At 37.1% G+C, this 19,028-nt stretch overlaps 1 long non-coding RNA gene across 1 annotated transcript in view; it reads right to left on the bottom strand.

Annotated features, from left to right (window-relative positions):
* Positions 1–5,255: 5,255 nt before the first annotated feature.
* The window catches only part of LOC135221836 (uncharacterized), a 386,560-nt gene continuing 372,787 nt past the window's right edge, over positions 5,256–19,028 (bottom strand). Inside the window, exon 3 of the long non-coding RNA XR_010316101.1 lies at positions 5,256–5,784. This is a non-coding gene — a long non-coding RNA (uncharacterized LOC135221836). The remainder of the gene's footprint in view (positions 5,785–19,028) is intronic.

Raw genomic sequence — 19,028 nt, 5'->3', positions numbered from 1 at the left:
CCCAAGAGACTGGGAATGATGATCAAATAAAAGGGTTCCAAACTTATAGATCAGATAGAAAAAATAGGAATCAAGGGGGAACCGCAATATATGGGAAAGACAAAAACAAGGAAAAATATATGAGAAATATAGTAACTCAGAATGTGAACTAATAGCGGTAGAATTTGAATCTGAAAAATTGATGACATAGTAATATATGACCTCCTAATACTAAAGAGTTTGACTTAATAATTGAAAAATTGGATGATATATGTAGAAATCACAAGGACTGGACTATTCTCCTATCTGGTGACTTCAACTTTCCTTTCGTATTAATGGAAAGAACGAATAGGAGATTGTGGTTGTACTTATACATATAAAAAAGAGAGTAATAGTAGTGCAGAAGATAAGAGGCAATTTGAAAAGCTATTAGATATGCTACTAGAATACAACATTCAACAAATAAATCACCTGCCAACAAGAAAGGAAAATACTTTAGACCTAGTATTTGTGAACGAGATGAATTATGTTAAAGAAATAATAGTTTATAATGCGAGTATTTCAGATCATAATGTCATAGAATTAACAGTTCATTCCAAAGCAAGTGAAAATAGAGATAAGCAAGAAATGAAAAAGTGGGAAGGATATGGAAAATACAACTTCTACAGTAAAAATATAAATAGTCAGAAATTAATGAAGAATTAAACAAAGATTGGGATAAACATTTTACAGTAAGTGATGACATAAGGGTAAATACGGAGATATTATATAAAATATTGGAGAAAATAGTGGTATAAATATACCGAAGAAGAAAAGTAAACATCATTCATGCATACCAAGAGACAGAAGGATCTTGTTCCAGAAAATCAGAAAGTGGAAAAAAGGTCTTGCAAAAGAAAAAAATGCATGGAAAGTTATAGAACTAAAAAGTAAGATAGAAAATGCAGAACAAAAGATTATACAATCAAAAGAAAATGAAAAACGGGACTTGGAAGAAAAACCCTATTAAATATCAAGCAAAACCCCAAACTATTATACTCATATGCGAAGAAGATGAATAAAAGAAGAATAGAAATAGGCCCTCTGAGAATTGAAGGGAGATTAACGAATGAAAAAAAAGGAAATTTGCAACATACTGGCAGAACGATATAAGAGAGAATTCACCCCTAGAATAGATAATGAAGATAATGATATAGAAGTAAGGGACGAAAATAGTGAATATTTAGCTGACATAGAAATTAATGAAGCTGATATTGTGCAGGCAATTAATGAAATTAAAAATGGAGCTGCTGCAGGGCCGGATGGAGTCCCTGCTATTTTGTTAAAGAAAGTAGTTCATTCTATCGCAAAGCCACTTGCAATATTATTAAGACAAAGTGTAGATACAGGCAAGATTTATGATGAGCACAAATTAGCATATATCACCCCTACTTTCAAAGTGGATCAAGACTAGAGGCAAGTAATTATAGGCCTGTGAGTCTAACATCACATATTATGAAAGTGTATGAAAGGGTAATGAAGAAAAATATTATGAAACATTTAATAAAAAATAATTTGTTTAATATAGGTACAACACGGTTTATTTCGTACCCGGAAAAAGTACACAAACCCAACTGTTAGTCCACCGTGAGAACATATTCAAAAATATGAAAAGCGGAAATGAAAACAGATGTGGTTTATCTAGACTTTGCAAAAGCTTTTGACAAAGTAGACCATAATATATTAGCAAAGAAAATTAGAAAACACAATATCGTAGATAAAGTAGGAAGATGGTTAAAAGAATTTTTACACAACAGAAAAACAGATAGTTATTGCAAACGATGAGAAATCGGATGAAACCAAGGTAATATCCGGTGTGCCACAAGGTACGGTGCTAGCTGCAATATTGTTTATTATGATTGTTGAAGACATAGACAGTAATGTTAAGGATTCGGTATTGAGTAGTTTCGCTGATGACACAAGAATAAGTAGAGAAATTACTTGTGATGAAGATAGGAATGCTCTACAAAGAGACCTTAACAAAGTATATGATTGGGCAGAGGTAATAGGATGGTATTTAACTCTGATAAATTTGAATCAATAAATTATGGAGACAGAGAAGGAAAGCTATATGCATATAGGGGACCTAATAATGGAGACAATCACAAATAAGGAAGCAGTTAAAGACCTTGGTGTGATGATGAATAGGAACATGTTATGCAATGATCAAATAGCCATTCTGTTGGCAAAATGTAAAGCAAAAATGGGAAGTGTGGTACGGCACTTCAAAACAAGAAAAGCTGAACACATGATTATGCTTTATAAAACATATGTTCGTAGTCCACTTGAATATTGCAATATGATATGGTACCCACACTATCAAAAGGATATTGCACAAATAGAGAGTGTACAAAGGTCCTTTACAGCTAGAATAGAAGAAGTTAAGGACCTAGACTACTGGGAAAGACTACAATCCTAAATTATATAGTCTAGAAAGGAGAGATAACGCTACATGATAATTCAGGCATGGAAACAGATAGAAGGAATAACAGAAAATATCATGGAACTAAAAATATCAGAAAGAGCAAGCAGAGGTAGATTAATAGTGCCCAAAACTATACCAGGAAAAATAAGGAAAGCACACAGAACATTAATCCACTACGCACCGGCATCGATAATGCAGCGTCTATTCAATGCGTTGCCAGCTCATCTGAGGAATATATCAGGAGTGAGCGTAGATGTGTTTAAGAATAAGCTCGACAAATATCTAAACTGCATCCCAGACCATCCAAGATTGGAAGATGCAAAATATACCGGAAGATGTACTAGCAACTCTCTGGTAGACATTAGAGGCGCCTCACACTGAGGGACCTGGGGCAACCCGAACGAACTGTAAGGTCTGTAAGGTCTGTAAGGTCTCTCTCTCTCTCTCAAGTGTTCCTCTGGCGGCGCCGAATGCGACTGTCAATCAAGGAGAAAATGGTTTGTGTGGACTCCGTTGAGAATCGACCCGTGAGATTACAAAAGGGTATACAACTTCAGAGATTAATTCTCATATTCTTTTTATTTTTTCCATACCCTTTTTCCTCTCGTCATTTCCTCTCCTATCCTCGACTTATTTGCACTTTTTCTATTCTGTGAAAGCTTTGTTTAAAAAAAAACGCCGGCTAATTATTAATGATAAATAATGTTCTACACGTAACATACATTCCAATATATATATATATATATATATATATATATATATATATATATATATATATATATATATATATATATATATATATATATATATATATATATATATATATATATATATATATATATCTAAAATGTCCGAAATGAACGAACGTATGGTTGAGAAATATAACAGAAATGGAGTATACGTTTGTTAAGGAAAGAACTCAAACGGGCTCAATCAATCCTGAGAGAGAGAGAGAGAGAGAGAGAGAGAGAGAGAGAGAGAATATGCGAACAGATTAACATCCCATCTTTAATGCCCGCTGAGTTTGTCTAATGTAAAAAGCGAAGGGTCAAAAATTATTAATGAACTACATCATAAAAGCTATAAAAACAATTGCAACATTGAGGCTACTTAATAACTTGATCATTCAAATAAAAAAATTGACCCTCCTCATATCATAGACCGTTTAACACCCATAAGATACCATATCGCACCATTTATCTCTGCAGATTACCAACACCAGAATTAACTTGATCCCAAAATACTCTCCTTAATCCTTATACGGCCCCGTGATTTCTTTCACAACTTCAGTTTTCCCTAATTCTTGAGGGCTCACTTATTCCATGGGACAGATCTACCGTTTGCTTCGGGCATAGCATAATTAAATCTTCTGCAAGACCCATTACCCTATACTGAGTACGTTTAAACTGTAAGACACAATGGTCTCCAACATAATACTCTAAAACGGAAAAAAGACAGTTTCTAATTGGGCTAATGTTTCATATTCTATACAGATCACATTCTCATAAAATTCAGTTCCATGTTACGTTAGTCTTCGGTTATACCACAAAATATTAAGCGCGATTTTTGTTGGGTAAACAGTAGCATGGGTATCCAACCCACTTCTCCAGAGATTTTAGGTGTACAGAGATGTAAAGTTCCTATAAAAATGCCAGATCTCCAGTCATGCTGTTTAAAAATGAAACAAATACTTTTCGTGATTTGATAGAATTTCAGCTTCAGCATTATGACTAAAATAGCAACCACCACACACTGAATAGACTGGGATAAAGAGTTTAGGCCAAAGGGTCATTCAGCGCTGGAAGGGAAACTGAGAGTAGGTTAGTATGAAAGGTTTTGTTTGTTTGTTTGTATGGTATTTTACGTTGCATGGAACCAGTGGTTATTCAGCAACGGGACCAACGGCTTTACGTGACTTCCGAACCACGTCGACAATGAAGTAATATCACCAGAAATACACATCTCTGATGCCTCATTGGAATGCTCGAGAATCGAACTCGCGGCCACCGAGGTGGCAGGTCAAGACCATACCGATCACGCCACTGAAGCGCTGGTAAGAAAGGTGTAATTGGAGGAAAACCTCGCAGATACACTATGAAACAACTGTTAGGAAAGGGTGGATAGCGAGATGGAAGATAATATGAATGGAGGCACAGTAAAATGAAAGGGGTTGCAGCTAGGGGCCAAAGGGACGCTGTAGAGAACCTTTACTAATACCTACAGTGCACCCCGTGAACTGACGGCACTAGCCCCCTAAAGGAACCACCCCCTAAATGAAGTTATTAACATGAAACCACAAGGATCCTCCTTAGATCTTCACTTGCCACTGAAGTAGTGGCCGCTTTGTCTCCAAAATCTAGCGGTCCAATGAATGGTGAGTACCCACATAAAAAACGATACCAAGCAAACTGATCATCCAGCTATCACAAAGTAACACTGTCAAATTTGGTGATAGAAGCTAATATGAACTAAATTTTCTGTCCGATGAAGTATTTTCCGGAGACACTCTGAATTCCTGGATAATGAAACTCTTAACATTACTATGCAGATATGACATCATAAAGAGATGGCAATGTTTTGTAAAATGTATTACATATATAAATATGTGTGCGTGAGAGAGAGAGAGAGAGAGAGAGAGAGAGAGAGAGAGAGAGAGAGAGAGAGAGAGAGCTTTTCAGGCAATTTTTAATGGGGTCAAATGCCGAGGTACATCTGGCATCTACAGCTCTCAGGTAACAAATCACTTCAAATATCTCAAGTACTTTTCTTAAACTTAAAGGATGAAGCATTAAAGGGATAAAAAAAACTGCTATTATATTTCACTCATTTATTTATTTCCAAATCCAAGGCTGTTTCAGCCATTAACCTAAGACCTTCTTCAGGACAACACTAGATTTACAACAAAATGTACTCTTGATATATAGGAGAGTACAACCAAAGATTTATTTAAAAACGATAAAAAAGTCTTACACAAATTTCAGTTCACAAAAATGAGGATTAACAAACTGTTCTCCAGGAATCTCCACTCCAGAGAACGACCCACAAGTCTACAGCAACTCTATGGCTATCACAGTTTATACCGAGTGGCTTTCATGCCTCCCAATTTGAACTTGCATGCTAAGGGTGGCAATGGTCCTATTAAATGGGCAACTATCAGTACTCATATTGCGAGGCTTTCATGACTCCTCCAAACTTGAACTTGAATGTTGGATCTCAGTGACTCTCATAAGGTTGGATATCAAGTTGGGGAGGCTGAAGAAGACTTCCAGTAATACTCCCCTGCAGCTGTGGTCAAGTGGACAGGTACCGGCATCCCAGTTGGACAAGAAGTCGATTCATCACTGAAAGCAGAAGACCAAAGTGCACGTAAGTCTTCAGCCCCTAACGCACCAAACAGATACAATATAGGTAGGCTCTTGCATTCAACAGTTTCTCTCGTCGTTGCTTCTTCCATCTCTCTCTCTCTCTCTCTCTCTCTCTCTCTCTCTCTCTCTCTCTCTATCTATATATATATATATATATATATATATACACACACACACACACACACACACACACATATATATATATATATATATATATATATATATATATTATATATATATATATATATATATATATATGTATGTACTATGTCGTACCTCTAAGTAAATGGGGATACAATCCACAATGAAGTAAAATCCTTCTGTAGTTTAAAGTAATCCTGTACAAGAAATAATATTTTAAACTACAGAAGCCGGATTTTACTTCATTGTGGATTGTATCCCCAAATATATATGTATATATGTATTTATATATATATATATATATATATATATATATATATATATATATATATATATATGATTCTTCAATATCTAGAGTTATAACATGAAGTTATAGTCGCCACAAAATAACTGCGTATGAAACTTGACAACACTCAATAAAATTCTTTTTATATAATATGAAACAAACAGAAACATGGAACTACATATATCATACCGCTAAGATCGACAGTATCAAAGTTTTTTGGTCACAACTACATTTTGCCTACTCAAGGCCCAATCCGTAACTGAAGTCTCATGCTTTAACTTGAAGCCTCAAGAGTTAACACTACGTTTTTATTGACTTCAGCAGTAAACGGAGTATCTGGATACTGAGTAAGCTGCAGTTAGCTATAGCTGGGCTGGTTTGAGAATGGAAGCTTCAACTCCCTCCTTAAACACTAGGTGGGTCTTGAAAAGAGCCACCCCCTTTATGGGTAGAGTGGATACGGGATGGGGAGGGGGGGGGGGAAATCGGCTATGGAACCATTTCCCAGAATGCTCCTGCAAAATGCAAATGTTATTAGTATCTGCGTTAAATTTTCTGAGCAGATTTATGCGTTTATAGGACAAATAGTGTTCCTATTTCTAGTTCCAAGCATCTTAGAACTAATCATGAGTAATAATCATGAGTTGTTGTTATGCTGACTGCCTATGGGGCTCAGTATCGTCACCCATCCACGAATTGGCAAAGTAGCATCTTGCTTTCTCTAATCATCCAAATGCCAGCGTTACTACTCACTACTATAGTAGATTCAACCTCAACCATGCATTTGATGTCTAGGCCAGTCCCTTACGACGTTCCTGATTGGCTGTTGATAAGCCAATCACTGGGCTGGAAACTCTCAGTCTTTCTCGAGAGTTCACATGGGCAGGATGTATGTTCCACCTCAGGAGAGGTGGAACATAGATCCTACCCATGTGAACTCTCGAGAGAGACTGAGAGCTTCCAGCCAGCCCTGTGAGTCTGTGACTGGCTTATCAACAGCCAATCAGGAGCGTCGTAAGGGACTGGCCTAGACATCAAATGTCAGCGTTACTACTCACTACTACCCATAATCAGAGCTTTGGGACGAAAAATTACTCTCCGGTAGCTCTCTGACGACTAACTGATATTACTTCATTAATGCTGACACGCTTACAGCTTATCTCAAAATAAAACAAGCGAGGATAAATGCATCCATCACTATATTCCCAATTTCGCAAAAAGGGCTTCGTTTTCTCGATAGAACAACATGTAAAAGTCGTATATTCTGACAACCCAGACATGAGATGTGGATAGGTGTCAGGTTATCAATAATCCTCCATTCATCAAGTGATCAGGGAACAAGAGACCAGGTAATTCATATCTACCACAGTGAATGCACTCTTACCGGCATAATGCAACCAACAACCATTCATGCACATGAAAAATAGCAGCCAGAACCTGTTATGCAAAGATGGGTCCCTGATTAAACATTTTGTCGTGTTCTTCTCGTATGGAGAGACAACCGCCTCTCCCAGCATCTGTCACACTTTATGTATAAATCATATCCCTGTGTCATTTGGAGTCTACGGCCTGGTCTTGTCACTTGACTATCAGTGGAAAAATCTGCATAAAAGTTTACGGGATAAGGAAAAATCAGTTTATGTTAGATCACTGCTAAAGCATTAAAATTACAAGTATGTTTCAAGTTAGTGTATAGGGTTGACTTAAAAGCAAGGAAAAATCTGTTGTGAATAAACAGTTTATGCTAGATCACTGCTAAAGCATTAAAACTACACGTATGTTTCAAGTCAGTGTATAAGGTTAACTTAAAAGCAAGGAACTATCAGAGCACAAAAACTTACAAAATATTTGTCCCAGGGATTATCACGACCCAAATTACAACAGCAGTTTCACAACTATACAAAGCATTTTTGATAAAACTCATATACCTTTTGCAGATACTTAGTCTTAGGAAAAATCCACCATATTCATATATATTCTGAGCAGAAACTAATCTACAGGCAGTAAGCTGATAAAAAATTTGTTCTCTACACCTGAAGGAGATCTAACTGGTTTATTAATTAAAATTGCTAGTACTCACCACTTGAAAACATTTCGGGAATAGACTTTGATGGGACAACTAAATGCTGCTCTTCAGAAATTAATTAATTTGGAAAAGTCGTCTGACATAATTTGCAGAATTAAGGCTCTGGGACACATTAGAGGCCTTGCCTTCAGAAATGAAGACACCGGGAATAATAATAATAAAAAAAACAAGGGTCAAATTCTTGTTCATGCAGGAAGAAGGAAATTGAGGCAAAACTTTGGAGATCAAGGCTTCTGAGACATACAAGAGAAGTCTTCAGAAATTAGGTCTCCAGTTACATATGACAGAGCAAACCCTTAGGAATCGACTCTGGGAGCAGAAAAGAGCCAAGGTTTCAGACATTAGACTTCTGTGACTCAAGAGAAGACAACGGAAATAATTAGGCATGAATGCAAAAAAATAAATAAATAAAATAAAATAAAGACTTGAATTCAAACTCACGGAATACATAACAAGCAAGATTAAAAATCGAGCCTAGCAAACTTAACCCATGTACATAGCATTCTAAAGGTAAGTAAGAAAGGAATAAAGACCTGGATTCTATTCTGTATCAAAAGTCTTAACATGTACTGCAACTTGATAAAACTCAAGACATCAGCATCTACTTGACAAGCACAATGAAGTCACACAACTACAAAGAAATAAACTGAAATTACAATTTTCATAGGATTATTTTTTGTATGGATTAACAAATTCAACGGGAATGGACACTTAGCTAGAATCAGTTTATTGATGCAAATTTGAATGGTTTTGGGGTTTTTTTTTTTTTTCTTTTTACAATGAGGCGTTCAATTCCGTGTAAACAGGCTTTGGACATTAATGGGTCTTAATACCTGTTCTAGATGAATGTTTGCCCATTTGAACGATATAAAGAAAAGAAAATTCAGTCTCTTTGGAGATGTGCGAGTAACTGCTCAAGAAATATTCGGTTCGACTACGCAGTCTCTAATCTTGTGTTGGAAATGTAAACTTTTTTTTAAGTCTCCCAAAAAATCTTTTTTTATGAAGTGGTTCTTTCTGTATTTAATCTCCCAAAAATTTGTTTAATGAAGTGCTTATTTCTTTTATTCAGTTTGCAGCAGAAACAGCCCCTTTGTGGAGTTAAGGTCGTCGTTTTAAATGTTGTTAAAAGAAAAATTTTGATATGGAATGTTAATCAGCGAGATTTTAAACACTAAAATAACGTTATTGTAAAATATCTAAATTTATGCCACTTCAGTCTCGCTAATCTAGTGGTCCCCAAACTGGGGGCCATGGCTCCATGGGCCCCCATGTATGAAGGGGGGTCATAATCTGAAAATACTATGTATGAATAAAACCATAGGTTTTAAACATGCATGGCAGTGGCCCATGTGCTATAGAAGTATCTTGTGTGAAAAGTGGGTAACGACCAGAAAAAGTTTGGAATAGAAAAATGCGCCTTAGTCAACATACAAAAAGGCAAAGTAACGAGAACTGAAGGGATAAAGCTACCAGATGGGAGCAACATCAAACACATAGATGAGACAGGATACAAATACCTGGGAATAATGGAAGGAGGAGATATAAAACACCAAGAGATGAAGGACATGATCAGGAAAGAATATATGCAGAGACTCAAGGCGATACTCAAGTCAAAACTCAACGGCGGAAATATGATAAAAGCCATAAACACATGGGCAGTGCCAGTAATCAGATACAGCGCAGGAATAGTGAAATGGACGAAGGCAGAACTCCGCAGCATAGATCAGAAAACCAGGAAACATATGACAATACACAAAGCACTACACCCAAGAGCAAATACGGACAGACTATACATAACACGAAAGGAAGGAGGGAGAGGACTACTAAGTATAGAGGACTGCGTCAACATCGAAAACAGAGCACTGGGGCAATATCTGAAAACCAGTGAAGACGAGTGGCTAAAGAGTGCATGGGAAAGAAGGGACTAATAAAAGCAGACGAAGACCCAGAAATATACAGAGACAGGAAGAAGACAGAAATGTGAATCAGAGGACTGGCATAACAAACCAATGCATGGACAATACATGAGACAGACTAAAGAACTAGCCAGCGATGACAATTGGCAATGGCTACAGAGGGGAGAGCTAAAGAAGGAAACTGATGGAATGATAACAGCGGCACAAGATCAGGCCCTAAGAACCAGATATGTTCAAAGTACGATAGACGGAAATAACATCTCTCCCATATGTAGGAAGTGCAATACGAAAAGTGAAACCATAAACCACATAGCAAGTGAATGCCCGGCACTTGCACAGAACCAGTACAAAAAGAGGCATGATTCAGTAGCAAAAGCCCTCCACTGGAGCCTGTGCAAGAAACATCAGCTACCTTGCAGTAATAAGTGGTACGAGCACCAACCTGAAGGAGTGATAGAAAACGATCAGCGAAGATCCTCTGGGACTATGGTATCACGAACAGATAGGGTGATACGTGCAAACAGACCAGATGTGACGTTGATTGACAAAGTCAAGAAGAAAGTATCACTCATTGATGTCGCAATACCATGGGACAACCAGAGTGAAGAGAAAGAGAGGGAAAAATTGGATAAGTATCAAGATCTGAAAATAGAAATAAGAAGGATATGGGATATGCCAGTGGAAATCGTACCCATAATCATAGGAGCACTAGGCACGATCCCAAGATCCCTGAAAAGGAATCTAGAAAAACTAGAGGCTGAAGTAGCTCCAGGACTCATGCAGAAGAGTGTGATCCTAGAAACGGCACACATAGTAAGAAGAGTGATGGACTCCTAAGGAGGCAGGATGCAACCCGGAACCCCACACTATAAATACCACCCAGTCGAATTGGAGGACTGTGATAGAGTATAATAATAATAATAATAAGGGATACCAACAGAACAAACTATTCGGAACCAACCAGAAAAGACTATACAGCCAACTAAGAGGGGAAGACAACCACCCAGAAATTCCTGAAGCCGAACCAAGTAAGAGACTCTGGGAAAACATATGGAGCAATACGGTATCACACAACAAACATGCAACATGGCTCCAGGAAGTCAAGGAAGAAGAAACAGGGAGAATAAAACAAAGATTCACAGACATCACGACAGACACAGTCAGACACCAACTAAAGAAAATGCCAAACTGGAAAGCCCCAGGTCCCGATGAAGTCCATGGATACTGGCTCAAAAACTTCAAGGCCCTACACACCCACGAATAGCAGAACTACTCCAGCATTGTATCTCAAATCACCAAGCACCCAATGGATGACCACAGGAAGAACATCCTTAGTACAAAAAGACAAGAGTAAGGGAAATATAGCCAGTAACTACAGGCCTATCACCTGCCTACCAATAATGTGGAAGTTACTAACAGGTATCATCAGTGAAAGGCTATACAACTACCTAGAGGAGACAAACACCATCCCCCACCAACAGAAAGGCTGCAGAAGGAAGTGTAGGGGCACGAAAGACCATGTCCTGATAGACAAAATGGTAATGAAGAACAGTAGGAGAAGGAAAACCAACCTAAGCATGGCATGGATAGACTATAAGAAAGCCTTCGACATGATACCACACACATGGCTAATAGAATGCCTGAAAATATATGGGGCAGAGGAAAATACCATCAGCTTCCTCAAAAATACAATGCGCAACTGGAATACAATACTTACAAGCTCTGGAATAAGACTAGCAGAGGTCAATATCAGGAGAGGGATCTTCCAGGGCGACTCACTGTCCCCACTACTCTTCGTAGTAGCCATGATTCCCATGACAAAAGTACTACAGAAGATGGATGCCGGGTACCAACTCAAGAAAAGAGGCAACAGAATCAACCATCTGATGTTCATGGACGACATCAAGCTGTATGGTAAGAGCATCAAGGAAATAGATACCCTAATCCAGACTGTAAGGATTGTATCTGGGGACATCAGGATGGAGTTTGGAATAGAAAAATGCGCCTTAGTCAACATACAAAAGGCAAAGTAACGAGAACTGAAGGGATAAGCTACCAGATGGGAGCAACATCAAACACATAGATGAGACAGGATACAAATACCTGGGAATAATGGAAGGAGGAGATATAAAACACCAAGAGATGAAGGACACGATCAGGAAAGAATATATGCAGAGACTCAAGGCGATACTCAAGTCAAAACTCAACGCCGGAAATATGATAAAAGCCATAAACACATGGGCAGTGCCAGTAATCAGATACAGCGCAGGAATAGTCGAATGGACGAAGGCAGAACTCCGCAGCATAGATCAGAAAACCAGGAAACATATGACAATACACAAAGCACTACACCCAAGAGCAAATACGGACAGACTATACATAACACGAAAGGAAGGAGGGAGAGGACTACTAAGTATAGAGGACTGCGTTAACATCGAAAACAGAGCACTGGGGCAATATCTAAAAACCAGTGAAGACGAGTGGCTAAAGAGTGCATGGAAAAGAAGGACTAATAAAAGTAGACGAAGACCCAGAAATATACAGAGACAGGAGAAAGACAGAAAGAACAGAGGACGGTGGCACAACAAACCAATGCACGGACAATACATGAGACAGACTAAAGAACTAGCCAGCGATGACAATTGGCAATGGCTACAGAGGGGAGAGCTAAAGAAGGAAACTGAAGGAATGATAACAGCGGCACAAGATCAGGCCCTAAGAACCAGATATGTTCAAAGTACGATAGACGGAAATAACATCTCTCCCATATGTAGGAAGTGCAATACGAAAAATGAAACCATAAACCACATAGCAAGTGAATGCCCGGCACTTGCACAGAACCAGTACAAAAAGAGGCATGATTCAGTGGCAAAAGCCCTCCACTGAGCCGTTGTGCAAGAAACATCAGCTACCTTGCAGTAATAAGTGGTACGAGCACCAACCTGAAGGAGTGATAGAAACGATCAGGCAAAGATCCTCTGGGACTATGGTATCAGAACGGATAGGTGATACGTGCAAACAGACCAGACGTGACGTTGATTGACAAAGTCAAGAAGAAAGTATCACTCATTGATGTCGCAATACCTTGGGACACACCAGAGTTGAAGAGAAAGAGAGGGAAAAAAGGATAAGTATCAAGATCTGAAAATAGAAATAAGAAGGATATGGGATATGCCAGTGGAAAATCGTACCCATAATCATAGGAGCACTAGGCACGATCCCAAGATCCCTGAAAAGGAATCTAGAAAAACTAGAGGCTGAAGTAGCTCCAGGACTCATGCAGAAGAGTGTGATCCTAGAAACGGCACACATAGTAAGAAGAGTGATGGACTCCTAAGGAGGCAGGATGCAACCCGGAACCCCACACTATAAACACCACCCAGTCGAATTGGAGGACTGTGATAGAGCAAAAAAAAAAAAATAAATAAATAAATAAATAAATAAATAAATAAATAATAATAATAAGAATAATAATAATAATAATAAAACTAGAGGCTGAAGTAGCTCCAGAACTCATGGAGAAGAGAGTGATCCTAGAACCACCCAGTCGAATTGGAGGACTGTGATAAACCAAAAAGAGAGAGAAAAAAATAATAATAATAATAATAAAACAAAAGAAAAAAAATATCCAAGGGACCGCAAAAGAACGAAAATATTCATTCATAATTCACAAAAATGCGTATCGGTACATTATGAATGGATATGTGACGACTGCTCTTTCTTACCTGTGAGGCGCAACAAGAGCATCAAATATTCATGAAAAAGTTTCCGAAAACTATATCAAGCAGGATGCAGGTAAAGATCAGTTCCGCCAAGATACCAGGCATGAATAAATTCATGAGAGAGAGAGAGAGAGAGAGAGAGAGAGAGAAAGAATGGGGGGTGGGGGGACGGGGGAAGAGAATGGTCTCGACAAGAAAATAACAATAGAGAGAGAGACCTGACTGTTAAAGAGATGTAAAGTAACCTGAGAGAGAGAGAGAGAGAGAGAGAGAGAGAGAGAGAGAGAGTGTGTTAAAAGGATAAGGATGTCTCAAAGACTTGTTAGTCCATCCTAAGAGGTGACATCGTGTGCTCAATTATCTGCAGGAGCAGGTTTTACTGTGCATTCACAGTGTTCTTCTAAAATTTTGTCTAGCTTTCTTTTAAACGCTTCTACACTGTTGCTGTTTACAACTTCTGGTAGGAGAGGAGAGAGAGAGAGAGAGAGAGAGAGAGAGAGAGAGAGAGAGAGAGAGAGCAGAGCCGTGCAATCTAGAATGAAGACATCCCGATACCATCAGATTCTGTGCTCGTCAGCAAACAATAAATTATTTTTAAGATTAATTGTAAAACCATTGGCAAAGTCAAAAATAGCAGCAGCAGTTCCTTAAGCCAAAATTCGACACAGCATTCCTAAAATAAAAAAAATCTTGCTCAAACGTAGAGAGCTCAAACTCTCATAAAAGGCATTCATCAAGGGAGGAGATCATTCAAGAGACGAGCTTCACTCTTTCATTTGACACGACTTAGATGAAGTTGCGAAGAAATGTCACGCGTAATATATTTACATGCTAACTTGAGCATTCTTCCAAATGTGTTCCCACTTCAAGATCGCGTTGTCGATTATTAAGTCACTTGCAAATGATGCTTCCCAGCAAAAGCAGCGAAGATACTATTGACGATTTAAAAAAATAACAAAAGAAGCGTTTTATTTTTTTTATACCACTGCTATATACTTCTTTCATTCCTACTCGTACGCAATTTCCGATTATATACGGAGTGGTATAAAAGCAAAACCCCAATAGCCACAAAACATTCCCATTCTTTCCAAAGCTTTAACCATGACAAAAACAAATAACTTCTGCTGTTATTTATGTAACTACAAACACCCAACGGAATTACAAATTCCCTCAAAGCAATCTTGCATTGAGCTTCCTCGTTCGAATTCTTATATATTCTTAAAGAAAAGACATTTAAACAATAACAAGTAAAAGCATCGATATACACAAGGAAATGGAAATGGTAGGAAAAACTGGAAATGGTTGGAAAAACTAGAAATGGTAGGAAAAACTTTTAAACACAATAACAATTAAAAACATCGTAGTACACTTGGAAATGGTAGGGGAAAAATTAACACACCTGAGACCAGTAGGTGTCGGACTAGAAATTGCCTGGAAATTGTTTATGAATCATTGTTAAAGAGGTGAAAACATTATTTTGATTAAAAATAAGCTGATGAAATAGTCAACGCAATACCCTTGGAAAGCCCAACCCCAAGAAAATAAAAAGACGCATCAAGGAAAAACGATGATGTTTAACCCGGAAGGTTATTGCTGAAATCACCCAATCGCCGAGAAAATCCTGTGGCCAAAGCAATTGCTATTGCTAGAAACGTACAGCTTTCGAACTATCATAGCAATAAACTCACCCTGCAAAAAAAAAAAAACTCAACTTACAGAAAACAACGAGAGAGAGAGAGAGAGAGAGAGAGAGAGAGAGAGAGAGAGAGAGAGAGAGAGAGAGAGAATATTTGTACAAATGAATGAAAAATAATCCTTTAATCATCAGGCGTCACCAATGGCTTATATACCCATCTAGCATGAAAACAGTAAAGAATAAAAGGTTCATTTCAAAATCACTCATCTCAGGACAATAACAATGACAAATGATTGAAGACATTCTCCGTCCCAGTCATACTAAATAAGCCAAGTGGTTTCCACGAGTGTTTCTGCAATTTAGATTAGTGGAATTTACTTCAGTTTTATTGCTGTTTTAAGAAGTGCCAATCTGAATAGAAAAAGTAACTAGAAGAAATATGGATAAATGTCTATGACAACAAATAAAATTCGCCATGCCACTAAATGTTTTCATTTTCTTGTTTGCGATCAAATGTATTTACTTTTCATTGAAAATATACTAATATTCATAATGATATCAAACATAGACATCTACTGTAACTTTTTGGTTCCTCGTTGGAAGAGCTGTTTTCGCGTTCGGCTACCAATCCGGTGGTCCGTTTCGTTTCTCGGCTCTGCCAATCGTTTCTCGGCTCTGCCAACGCGGAATCAGAGGAATTTATTTCTGGTGATAAAGAAATTCATTACTCGATATAATGTGGTTCGGGTCCCACAATAAGCTGTAGGTCCCGTTGCTAGGTGGCCAATTGGTCCTTGCCACGTAAAAATATCTAATCCTTCGGGCCAACCCTAAGAGAGCCGTTAATCAGCTCAGTGGTCTGGTAAAACTAAGATATACTTACTACAACTTTGCATAAGAAGTTGCACGATAATTACTATAAACAAAATTTTAAATAAAATAAAATAAAATAAAACACGGTATGATACTCCCATAAACTAACTTTGATATGATAAGGAAAATTGTCCATATATCGTTTAAGCTTTTGAATGTAAATATGACTGATTTCTAGATTTTTGGCATTATGTCCTTACCTTAAACATGGCAAGAGGGAGGGATAGAAAACGGAGTAGAGGGTTTATGTGGACCTCTAGATTATACCCTCCTAACAAGAGACGTGGAATGCAATAACCGGGTTATAAAAGGAACAAAAACGCTAGGATGGAATACTTATGTGAAAAAGAAAATAGAAAATACATATCACCACCGTTATAACGAGGGACAGGATATTACACGTGTTTAGTCATAACTGCTATACAATATGCAAATAAATATATAAATATGACATATTATATCAAACAAGTTGCAACCCTAATTGCAAAGGTAGTCTACTCTACAATAATCATCATTTAAAAAATCCTCATAGTAGCACGAGTCTTCAAATGGAGAAACAAATCTAGTTATGTATAAATGTACATGTATTTAAATTTAAAACTTTTAAAGATAGCTTTCGGGAATCTGTTCGGTTCCTTCTATCAAATGATAAGGAGAACCGAACGGATTCCCGACAGCTCTTTTCCTTTTTAAAGTTTTAAATTTAAATATATATACATTTACATAACTGTGGATTTGTTTCTCCATAATAGTCATTGTTAATGTTACTGCAAGCCAATCTACAACGCTCCCTGGAAAAGAATAATGCTAAGCCCAAAGACATCACGGAAGGTAAACTTATTGAGTGTTATTTTGATTAGGTAATACCATATTATTACTACGATAATTTTCCTGGCAGGTCGAAGTGCCAATTCTACCTCTACCCTGTAGGTACCGCGACACATTATAGTAAGCGTTACTAAAAAAAATATTCCCGCAAAGAGAATAAAATATTTACAAATAAAGTATCTATACATACACTAAACTGCGACTGTACATTCAAATTAGTACTACAGTATAAATATATTACTGATTATAAGTTGCTGAGAACTAACACGGATGAAATGGCAATGTTGATATAAGTTCCATATATTTGCCTTGCTTATGATATATCATTAATGGATGATGAAAATAATTATCAAGAATCGTATAGGCCATGGTTTTCACTTAGGATAATCATACCTTGAACAAAATTTTCGATGGGAAAAAAAGTTATAAAAATATGTATTGCGGTAAATTTCATTATGCGAGAATTTTTAGCAGCAGATTAAACAATATATAAAAACCCTGACGTTAATGATAATAATAACAATAATTGGGAAAAACTATATCACGAGAGCATATACATTGTTTTAAGAATCTAAGGGGTCAACAATAATAAAGATTTTAAAAAGTTCGTGTATAATTTATAAACACTTGATTAATAAATGACTAAATAAAATATTTGAACTGAAGGTGAACCCAGGGAAGGGTTCGAAAGCTTTTATAAAGTGTTTATAAATTATACACGAACTTTCAAAACTTTTATTAGTGTGGGCCCCTTAGAACAAAATTAATAATAACAACATACCGACTTGGTGCACGAAATATAAAAACCCTGGCCAGAATATTTAAAAAAAAAAAAAAAAAAAAAAAAAAAAAAAACTTGCGTACCTGTAAACTGAATCTCATTCATTGTGGATTTTGTCTTCATTTTTTACCATACCGTCTCCTCGAAGAAAGCAAGAGCCCGTGCCGTCACAAATGAACCGACAGTAACAGAAATTATTTTTTCTATTTATCATTAAATTTACTTTGGTCCAATGTTTCTATATTAGTTAGTTGTTGCTGTTGTGATATCGATGGTCATATTCATAATAACGCCTACAAGTACAATAGCTTTTGTGTCCTTCTGTGAGTCAATGATACAACTAAATACCTAATTAGCATTAAAATTACTTTGGTTCAAGAATTCTATATTGTGAAATCTATGTTGTGATATCGATAGCTATGTTATATTAATAACATCATCTACGAGTACAGCAGTTTTCCCTGTTTTCTTCTGTATACGCCGGTGTTACCAATAAATATTATTAAATTAACTTTGGTTCAAAGTTTCTATCTTACTAGGTGTCGCCACTGTGATATCTATGGCTATATCAATAGCTTTTACCCATGTCTTTCTATACGCTTTCGTTACGTCTAAATATCTCGAGAACAGAAAAAACGGACTTTGATGATGTTTGTTGGATAAAATATTCTCTTAAGAGATTCCCTCTACTTGGATATCGATGTATTCAAGATGCTGACTCCAATCAAAGTTTTCAACAGGTTTGATCTAAATCCTTTCATTAGCTTTCACGTAATTCTTCTGACAAAGAGAAAAACTGGACCCAAGAAACAATTTCTTTCGTCATATACAAATGGTATTTGGATGGGCACGATGCAAAATTTTCTTGTTACAAGTGTGTGTGTGTGTGTGTGTGTGTGTGTGTGTGTGTGTTACAAAATTAACAATCAGACACTGACTGCTGGGTCG

Source organism: Macrobrachium nipponense, chromosome 3 (genome assembly GCF_015104395.2).
Source record: "Macrobrachium nipponense isolate FS-2020 chromosome 3, ASM1510439v2, whole genome shotgun sequence".
NCBI classification, from domain to species: Eukaryota; Metazoa; Arthropoda; class Malacostraca; order Decapoda; family Palaemonidae; genus Macrobrachium; species Macrobrachium nipponense.
This window is presented reverse-complemented; position numbering and strand designations above follow the sequence as displayed.